Source organism: Crocuta crocuta, unplaced genomic scaffold, assembly GCF_008692635.1.
Source record: "Crocuta crocuta isolate KB4526 unplaced genomic scaffold, BGI_CrCroc_1.0 scaffold99, whole genome shotgun sequence".
Taxonomy (NCBI): domain Eukaryota; kingdom Metazoa; phylum Chordata; class Mammalia; order Carnivora; family Hyaenidae; genus Crocuta; species Crocuta crocuta.
The window spans coordinates 2,214,867-2,224,593 of NW_027551560.1; the positions used below are offsets into that span (position 1 = coordinate 2,214,867).

The following is a 9,727-nucleotide window of genomic DNA, read 5'->3' on the forward strand; positions in this document are numbered from 1 at the left end:
GTATTATGGAGATGGCAAAATGGGTTACTACCCTTAAAAACACATGGAATAGGGGCGCCTGGGTGGCTTAGTCGGTTAAGCGTCCGACTTTCGCTTGGGTCATGATCTCACGGTTCGTGGGTTCGAGCCCCGCGTCGGGCTCTGTGCTGACTGCCAGCTCAGAGCCTGGAGCCTGTTTCAGTCTGTGACTCCCTCTCTCTCTGACCCTCCCCTGCTCACGCTTTCTCTCTCTCCTAGAAATAAATTTAAAAAATTTAAAAAAAAAAAACAACAACACATGGAATGGTGCCTGGCATATAATAAAATTGTTGTGATAAGATAATACTTATCTTAAAATGTTAAAAAAAAAAAAGGTGCAATGATCTCTGAACAGTAGTGGGCATGTGTTTTAGGGGCAGGCTTTCTTCCTGAGGCCAGGGACAACTATGATTGAGCAGGTGATATATGGCACCTTAGATAGGAAGGCATTACTCCCCGCCAGACTGGCATTCAAGTCAGTCTCTCCCCAAATCCCCACCATATTGGCAGTGTGGAAAAGGTGATCTCTGACTTCTCACTGTATGCTCCTGGACCCCTGGACCAAATCCTCACCAGTTATCAACACCGTCAGTACTTTCTTTATACCTCCCTTCTTTATTGATTCTCATTGATGAATGGAGACTTAGAAATTTTTACCAGTTCTCCCCCATGATTGTGATATGCCATAATAAGTTGTTGCCATGTTACCAAATGCAGTAAGTCCCATTGGAAGTGATCAAGAGGGGTGCAGATAAATAGAAAGTAGGTAATATGGAAAACTTTTTTTAAACAAAAATTTTAATGTTTATTTTTGAGAGAGAGAGAGATGGAGTCAGACAGAGACAGAGGGCGAATAGGGGAGGCACAGAGACAGAAGGAGACATAGCATCTGAAGCAGCCTCCAGGCTCCAAGCCATCAGCACAGAGTCAAACCCATGGACCACTAGATCATGACCTGCACTGATGTCACATGCTTAACCCACTGAGCCACCCAGGTGCCCCAATATGGGAAACATTCATTGTAGAGTTGTTGGAAGAAGCCAGTTGCTGCAGCTGGATATCAAAAACCGTCATGAACTCAAAGACTCAGTCTGGTTTAAGTTTATAGAAGATTTTTATTCTCTGGAGGGGGGAAAAAAAGCCCTTTACTGCCATTTATGGTTATAAATTGCAGAAGCTTGACTCAAATACCTGAGATTCCTGCTGATACTCTTATACGAACCTTTTAAAATGCACAACCCAGTGTTTTCTCTGTCCCTAGACTGTTAACTCTGTTAGTTTGAAGAGTGCCAGAGTATTTGAGAATGTGTCACTGTGCAAACAAGAGCACTCCATAGTGTTGATTAAAAGATACAGTGACCTGGGGCGCCTGGGTGGCTTAGTCGGTTAAGCGTCCGACTTTCGCTTAGGTCATGATCTCGAGGTTCATGGGTTCGAGCCCCGGGTCGGGCTCTGTGCTGACTGCCAGCTCAGAGCCTGGAGCCTGTTTCAGAGTCTGTGACTCCCTCTCTCTCTGACCCTCCCCTGCTCACGCTGTCTCTCTCTCTCTGCTAGAAATAAATAAAACATTAAAAAAAAAAAAAGATACAGTGACCTGCCCCTCCCATTCTCCACCTACATGGAGGCCTAATTAGAATAAATTATACATACAACTGTGATGCTAAAATGCAAAAGTGATGGTCAGTTACAGAGATGTTTGAACTTAAAATGCTAACTATATGAAACCTATAGTTAAGATCTTTAAGAACTAATGAAAATTCAGACTTTTTTTGCAGCCTAAGAATTAACTTGATTTATGGGATTATCACTTAAAATGATTGGTACCTTGGTAGAAGTGATGGCTCATTTTGCCCAATTTGGAAATAGAAATGGTGATCAGAAAATGAGGTGAAGGACCCTTTCAACTCTACAAGACTACATTTTAAATCATTCCCCAGTCATGCAGAATCATTATTTGTAAGGACTAAGTTATGCCAAAGTCCGAAGGAATGGTTCCTTAACTCTTCTGAGTCTGAGCTATTTTCATTGCAGTGACCCTCAAACTCAATTTTAAACTTTGAAACCATTGTGTAGCAACCAAATCACTGAGATTTTTAATCAAATAATACCTATATTCCATCCCCCAAGAATTGGCTTATGAAGACTGAAAACCCATGGGTTGTGTGGACAAGCTCATTAAAGAAAAGCGAATGAAAATAACCTCAAGCCCCTCCAAATCTATTAAAAATATGGAAGTAAAAAGAAAATTCAATACATAACAATGGATCTTGCCCTGTGCATGAAATTCTATATTAAGGTCACTCTTTTTCTTTTGGTGACAGTGCTCTCAAAAGGAGTAAAATGAACTATTAAAAATTGTGTATAACATTTGTCCCATGTTAAGAACGATGTACTGTACGTTAGAGCATGAGTTTTATCTGCTCCCTGCTGTTCATCCCCAAGGAACACTTCATGTATTGCAGATTAACATTGGTTTATACATTTTATAGTTTAATAAACCAAAAATGTAATCCTGGGATGCTTACAAAGCTTAACCTAATTAACCAACTCTCACTATTCAGATCATTCAAGAGGAAAAGAAAACCAATAATGTGTATTTGAAATAAATACTTTGGGATATTTTCCAACAAAAAAATTCCTTTTGCTTTTCAACACTCCCACTGTTCTGGGTACTAGGAGAGGCCAGCCATAGCACTTACAGTAGTCAGAGATGGATCAGAAGATATACGGCCTGAGTAACACCTAACTGTGATTTAAGATTGTTCAGCTGTCTGTGTCACTTTATTTTTTATTTATATTTGTATTTTTAATTTTATTTTTTAAATGTTTCTTTATTTTTGAGATAAAGAGAGAGAGCACAGGGGGTGGGGAGAGGCAGAGAGGTGGGGGGGACAGAGGATCTGAAATGGGCTCTGCGCAGACAGCAGCGAGCGTGCAGGGCTTGAATTCACAAACTGTGAGATCATGACCTGAGCTAAAGCAGGAGGCTCAACCGACTGAGCCACCCAGGCACTCTATTTTTTATTTTTTTTTTATTTTTTTACATAATCTCTATACCCAGCATGGGGCTCAAACTCATGACCCCAAGATCAAGAGTCACATGCTCTCCTGACTGAGTCAGCCAGATGCCACTGTCTATACCACTTTAGTTAGAATCCTGGGAAGGATGACTTTGGTCCAAGGGCAAACCAATAAAGAAAGGGAGAGAACTAGCATCTGTGGAGCCCTGCCATGTGCCTTTTAAGTACTTAGGCTGTTTCCATTTCGTCTTCAGAACAACTCTGCAAATGAGGTATTAACATCCCCATTTCACAGATGAAACACCTGAGGCTCAGGGAGACAAACTGATTTTTCCAAGGACATAACTAATAAGTGGCAAAGTCTAATTTGAGCCCATGCCTTTATTGAGAGTTCTAAGTTCTGTAAAGAAATAAAGCCCAGGGGAAGCACAACTGAGTTAATACCCAGAGGTACTCATTCTTTCAGTAGGGAAAGCAAACCACAACCAAGCTAAATGCAAAAAGGTGAATAAAATGGAAAAATGATGGGGTTGTCATGATAGCAGAGTCTCATCTATCCATGTACTTTGAAGTCCTCAAAAAATGCACCAATACACTTGGTTCAGGAGATTTGTAAGAAGGCCCAAGTATTGGCCTGCCAGATTGATTCCACTGGAAATGAATGTTTGGGCTGCAAGCTATGGGAGGGCTGTACCCATCTTAGTCCCTGCTCTCTCTTCAGTGCTCTGGGACAGAATAGACTTGAGGCTAAATAGCTTGTCCATTGATCAAAGGAAGAAAACTGAAGTCTTTACATTCCATGTAGCCCAGAGATACTTGTGAGTTGCACAATGAGTTATTAGGGAGATGAGTTCACAGTGGTCAGCTCACCCCCCCCCCCCCCAAAAANACAAAGAGCCTAGGGTACAAATTTTAATGAGCCACTCCTCTCAGTGCCTTGTACGTGTAGGATCAGCACCTGAGAGTGGAAGCCTTCTTAAATTTGGCACCCTCGGCACCTTGTTCAGCTCACCCTACTTCTGGCCCTGCCAAAAACAATCTATGAGTTTATTTTGGACTAGTATAACATAGGAGTTAAGAGGACAGACTGTGGGGGCACCTGGGTGGCTCAGTCGGTTAAGCATCCAACTTCAGCTCAGGTCATGATCTCACAGTTCATGGGTTTGAGGTCTGCATTGGGCTCTGTGCTGACAGCTCAAAGTCTGGAGCCTGCTTCGAATTCTGTCTCCGTCTCTCTCTGCCCCTCCTCCATTCATGCTCTGTCTCTCTCTGTCTCTCAAAAAAAATAATAAAAAACATTAAAAGAGTACAGACTCTGGACTCAGTTCAGCTTCCAATCCATGCTTTGCCTCCTAGTAACACTAACCAGCTGGAAGCTCAGGCAAGTAACTTACCAGTAACCTCTCTACACATCTGTGGTTACCTGCAAAATGAGGTTTATAGTTGTATCTATCTTACAATAGGCTTGCTATGGGGCTTAAACAAAGTACTGCATGGAGAGTGGTTGGCATTGGGTAGTGAGAGTGTCCATACTCAAGATTCCAAGAAAAACCTACCAGCCGCTTCCCAGAAGGCAACTCAGAGTGGACTACTAAAGCTCAGTAAGTGATAAGTGTCTAGTAGGGTAAGTAGTTAAATAAGGTTAACTAGGGGAGTGAAGAAGAAGCAATGATTTTGGCCTGGATTATGGTAATGGCAACATAATCCTTGAGGATGACCAATAGCTCTCCAGGAAGCCCATTCTTGAGTCTAGGAAAATGAGATTTCCAGAGATAAACACCTTCCCCTTTATTCTGTTAGTTCAGAGAACAACACAGCTGTGTGAGTGGTCTGCAGAAAAGCTTCATACTGGGCTGGGACTGTGTATAAATTTTCTCCAGTTCTCACCCATAAGAGTGCTTAGCAGTAGTGTCAGCTGCATTCTTTTGATGTGATCAAGTGAGTTGATCTTGTGTGATATAAAGGTCCATGGACCCAGCCCCAGGTTTGAATACTTAGGTATCGTTCTATAAGCACCACGATGCTGGCTATTCTCTTGTGGGAAACACTCACTGTCCCTTTTCATGGATGAGAAAACAGGACACAGTTTGTGAGGGAATGGTGGGTGGTTTTGGATGTTCAGCTAAATAAGACTATTATTGGGGGAAAAACATTACAATTTCTAGAAAAGTAAACACTCAAAACTGTTTTCTTCATCATTTTGTAACCATTATGGCAAGAATCATGAATGGATGATAAACCTAGCTGGAAAATCTTGATGAGAAGAGCATTTATAATGTTGAAACTTAATAATTGTGACTCCTGAAAGATGCCATCTTAACCAAATGGTCATCAAGAAGGGGACAAAGCAAAAAAAAGGGGGGGAGGGAGGAGGGACAAAACTACATTATGTGCCTCCTGAAGGGATGCACAGAGGAGGGCAGATCACTTCTGTGATATTCTTGCCCCAAAGGTATAACTTGAATCTAATAAAAAGGATTTTAGACTCAACCAAAGGATATTTTACAAAATAACTGTCCTGTATTCTTTAAGATTGTTAAGGTCTTGGGAGGCAAAGAAGGCAGAGACCATTTCACGTTACAGGATACCAAAGATAAAAGATGAATAAATGCAACATATCATCCTAGAGTGGATTCTAGAGAAAGAGGAATGTTAGAAAGGACAATCTAGGGACAAACTGACCACATTTGAATTTTGGTGACAGCAATGTGTCAATGTTAAATTTCTTCATCTTCAAACTATATTGTGTTATGTAAGAGAATGTCCTTAGGCATTGGATATTTAGGAATAGAGGGGTATGATGTCTGTAATTTATTCCTGAATGGGCTTAGGAAAAAAAGCAATGACAGGTAAACATATATGAGTGTAAGAGAAAATTTAAAAAAGCAAATTAGGCCGTATGTTAGTGGTGAATCTGATTAAGTTAGGGGAGTTTTTGTTATTCTTGCAACTTGTCTGTAAGTCTGAGATGATATCAGAGTAAAAAGTTATAAAAAGGAGATGTTTTCTGAGTTACTCAAACATACAAATGTATAAATTTAGCCTCTGTCAGTTATGTATGTAGACAGTGAAATGGTTAATTATATATATTTTTCCTGTTTTACCAGTTTTATTTCGCATTATGGAAAACAAGAACCAATAACAGTGGTTTTCTTCCCATTCATATGGATTTTAGGGGATGACTCCCTTTTCCCCTGGAGAAATAGCCCACAGACAAAAAAAAGTAGCACCACATTGTGAAATCTGTGAGTTGCAGAAGTCAGTAGCTTGAAGGCGACCCCCAGGGCAGAGAAGAAAGCAAGTGTGTCACAAGAGATGGGACAAGCACCTCAGGACCACAAGCTGGGGAAACCGGTCACTTCTGTCGTCAACACCACTGACCCGGAACAAACTGGGGGTACCCTTTATCTCTTGGCATCCACCACCACCTCAAAGGGATCGCTTTTCGTCTATGGTCTGAAGAATGCTTTTCAAATGACACACGAGTGTCTTTGAGGAGTCGTGCAAAGAGAAATGCCCAAGTGTGAATAAGAACCATGCCAAAGTTCAAGGTCAGGGAAGAGCCTCCAAGCCTCCAAGGAAAAGGAAACTTAGAATGTCAATGTCTTGTGACTTTAACCAACTGCCTCTGTTGGACTCAAGAGGGAATCTTTAAAAATTTGAGGGATCAAATCAGCATATATATGATGTTCTACAAACCCCGTAGGATTACATTCCTGGATGGTGACCAACTTATATCCCGAAGCAACAGAGACCGATACTGAGGCTGCCAAATTTAAAAACTAAAATTGAAATTATGCTTCCTTCAAAATGAATTGGGTTTGTGCCTTTTTTTTTCTCCTGGTCTAGCAACTGCTTTCTTCCCTGTTGCTGCAGGTATTTGTTACCTAATGCTTGAAGTGAAAAGGTAAACTTTATGTGCAGAGACTGGGCAGCCCTGAGAAGGCAGGGGGCTGGAAGAACAGGAGTCAGGACTCACTGTGCTCTTAAAATGACTTGGCCCTTCCTCCAGCCTTGAGAACCCATCCCTGAGGTTAGTTTGAGGTTCGTCTGCAAGCCTGGGGACTGCTCACTGTCCACTGGGGCACAGGAACAGAGTGAGGTCTTCAGTATCGCATAGGTATGAACTGCACATGAGTGGGAAAGAAAACCATGGTTGCTCTTGAGGCTGGGCTGGTTCCCCCATCCTAGCTTTAGTAGGATGTGTCTGTGCCCACGGACTCCCATTGAGTGGGTGGGCACTGGTGGGAACACCGAGGTCGGGTGTGTGTGGTAGGAAGTCTGCACATCAGGGCTCGGTGACTGCAAACGGTCTGTAAATGAAGAGCCAACTGTCTCCCCTTGACTGGAGGGAGCCTGGGGGTGGGCATGGAGGGCAGGATCCCAGATTCATAATGCAGGATCTGGCCTATGAGGCCAAAGCTGGGTGAGATCATCCTCCTCTGCTTGATATAACATAAGGCCTCTTTCAGGCAGACTACTTGGTCCTCAGGAGATAGCCATGCAGAGTTGGGTGAACAGGAGATCCTGGCATTGCAGTGGTCAAGAACCTTCCCTCCCTTTTCCCTAACACAGTCCAATGAAGTCTATGCTTCTTGAAAGTGGGAACTAATGTCAGCCACATAGCTGTCTTCCTCAGGGATCCCTTTGTAGTGAAGGCGGGCCATGCTGGACTCAGAGCTCTGTTCTGAGACATTCAGTAAGACTGATGTGTGGGATGGTGTGGACCTTGCACTTGGATGCATGGTAGTCAGGTTAGTGTGGACCTTGCACTCAGATGCATGCTAAGCAGGTTGGTGGGGACTTTGCACTTGGATGCACTTTTGAAGTTGAGGAAAGGCAAGATTGCAAGTAGGCTGCCCTTCAACTGATGTTGAGCAACACCCTTCAACTGATGTTGACCACACTGGCTGATGAGGTCTCTCTTGTTGCAATTTTCTCTTGTGAAATGGGTTGCACATCCACACAACACTGAGGATATTCTGAGTAAAAGGTCTCATATCCCACTTTGAGGAAGTAAACCCTCAGGGCTGCAGCCAGCTGATGGAGCTCAGTGTTGCCTGACATATTCAGCTACAGGATGGGGCACCTGGCTGGCTCAGTTGGTAGAGCACACTACCCTTGATCTTGGGGTCATGAAGTTGAGCCCCATGTTGGGGGTAGAGATTACTAAAAAGAAAAGAAGGCAACACCAATGAGACTTGACATGTTCAGCTACTGACTAGCTGCTCACCACACCCAGAAGCCCTGATATATATATTTTAAGTCTTTGAATCTACATATTATCCCACACGTTTCCTCCTACATGGTTAAATACAGATTCCATACAAATTCTATCATTCAAGTTCAGAGTTGGGATAGATTTGTTAATGACAACATCAAAAATTCTGTTTTTAATGGAGGTTAAGATTTTTGGTATGGGGTTTCCTCTTATATAACATATCCATAAAATGGTAAGATTTGTCATTACTTGGTCATGTGGGATGGCTCATAGTTATAGAAATGCCAACAGTGACACTAACTTTCAAACTAATGACATTGAATTTAAAGAACTTAAGGAGGTAGCCCAAATGTAAGTTGTTCTAACATTTGTTCTCAGTGTAAAAGAAAATGTTTAAATCACATCTTGAGCACAATTACATTTTCAGCCATACTATCTATCACTACCCAATTATTTCACATACTGGCAGAAGCTTGAGATAGTATCAGAGCTCTTTAACCAGGTAGTATAACATCTGAAGTTGTAGTATTATCTGGGGACACTGAAATATTGATATTTTATTCTATTTGACCTTCTGTGCTAGAGGTAGCATTTGAGCAGAAAAGGACTATAATCTACATATGCATTGAAACCATCACAATCGCAAATTGCCAAAACTATGTAAACTCAGGCAAGAAAACCTCAGTTTCTGAATTTTTCTGTTAACTTTAGTCCGTTACTTATCATGTGCTTTGTTAACATTCATTAGCAGGATCCAAAACTCACCGGAAATTCCAGGTAACTTCACTCAGTGCAGATTTTAATGACTAAACGAAAGAAAAGTAATCCTGTTCCCCACTTCCTCTTCTGAGGATTGCACACACTGGGGTATTGTTCACTACTGTTCTCCCTTGGTGGAGGAACGGCGCAGGAATGCCTCAGCCTTGACTCATCCTTGTTCTATTCTCGTCCTTGCTTACAAATCTTTCGGGCCCTCTGGACTCTGTTCTGGCCTTTGAGCATTTTCACCTGAACTTGGGCTGGTTCTTTCACATTGCTGGGTCCTCAGTTCCCAAGTGGGCTTAGACCTCCGAATCCGCTAGGTAGCCCACCTCTAGTTGAGGACCCACACTGTCTCCTGCACTGGGGAATCCCCCGTGGGGGCACCCAGCCCCAGGGGCAGCAGAGAGGAGATGTACAGCAGCTCTGAAGGCCTGGATCTTGGCTCCTTATGCTATCCCCCTGAAAGGTCCTTGACAATTGCACCAAAAATTGTGCTGGAAACAAGGAAGCTTTTAAGCCTGACTGATGGTGTATCTAAAGGAATTATCTGCAAAGGACTTCAAAAAGAGTCCAAGTCAAGGTGATTTTAACACCAAAAAGAGCAATGTTTATAGTGAAAAGACATCAAATACATGAAAATTCATGAGTCTATAATGGTTCTTAAGAAAGATAACTCTAGAAAACACCTCTCATATTTGCTGTGACT

The 9,727-nt window shown here is 42.3% G+C and overlaps 1 pseudogene; it reads right to left on the minus strand.

The window, feature by feature from the left end:
• Positions 1-7,013: 7,013 nt before the first annotated feature.
• LOC144219529 (dual specificity protein phosphatase 5 pseudogene) lies at positions 7,014-8,105 on the minus strand (annotated as a pseudogene).
• Between the last annotated feature and the right edge of the window lie 1,622 nt (positions 8,106-9,727).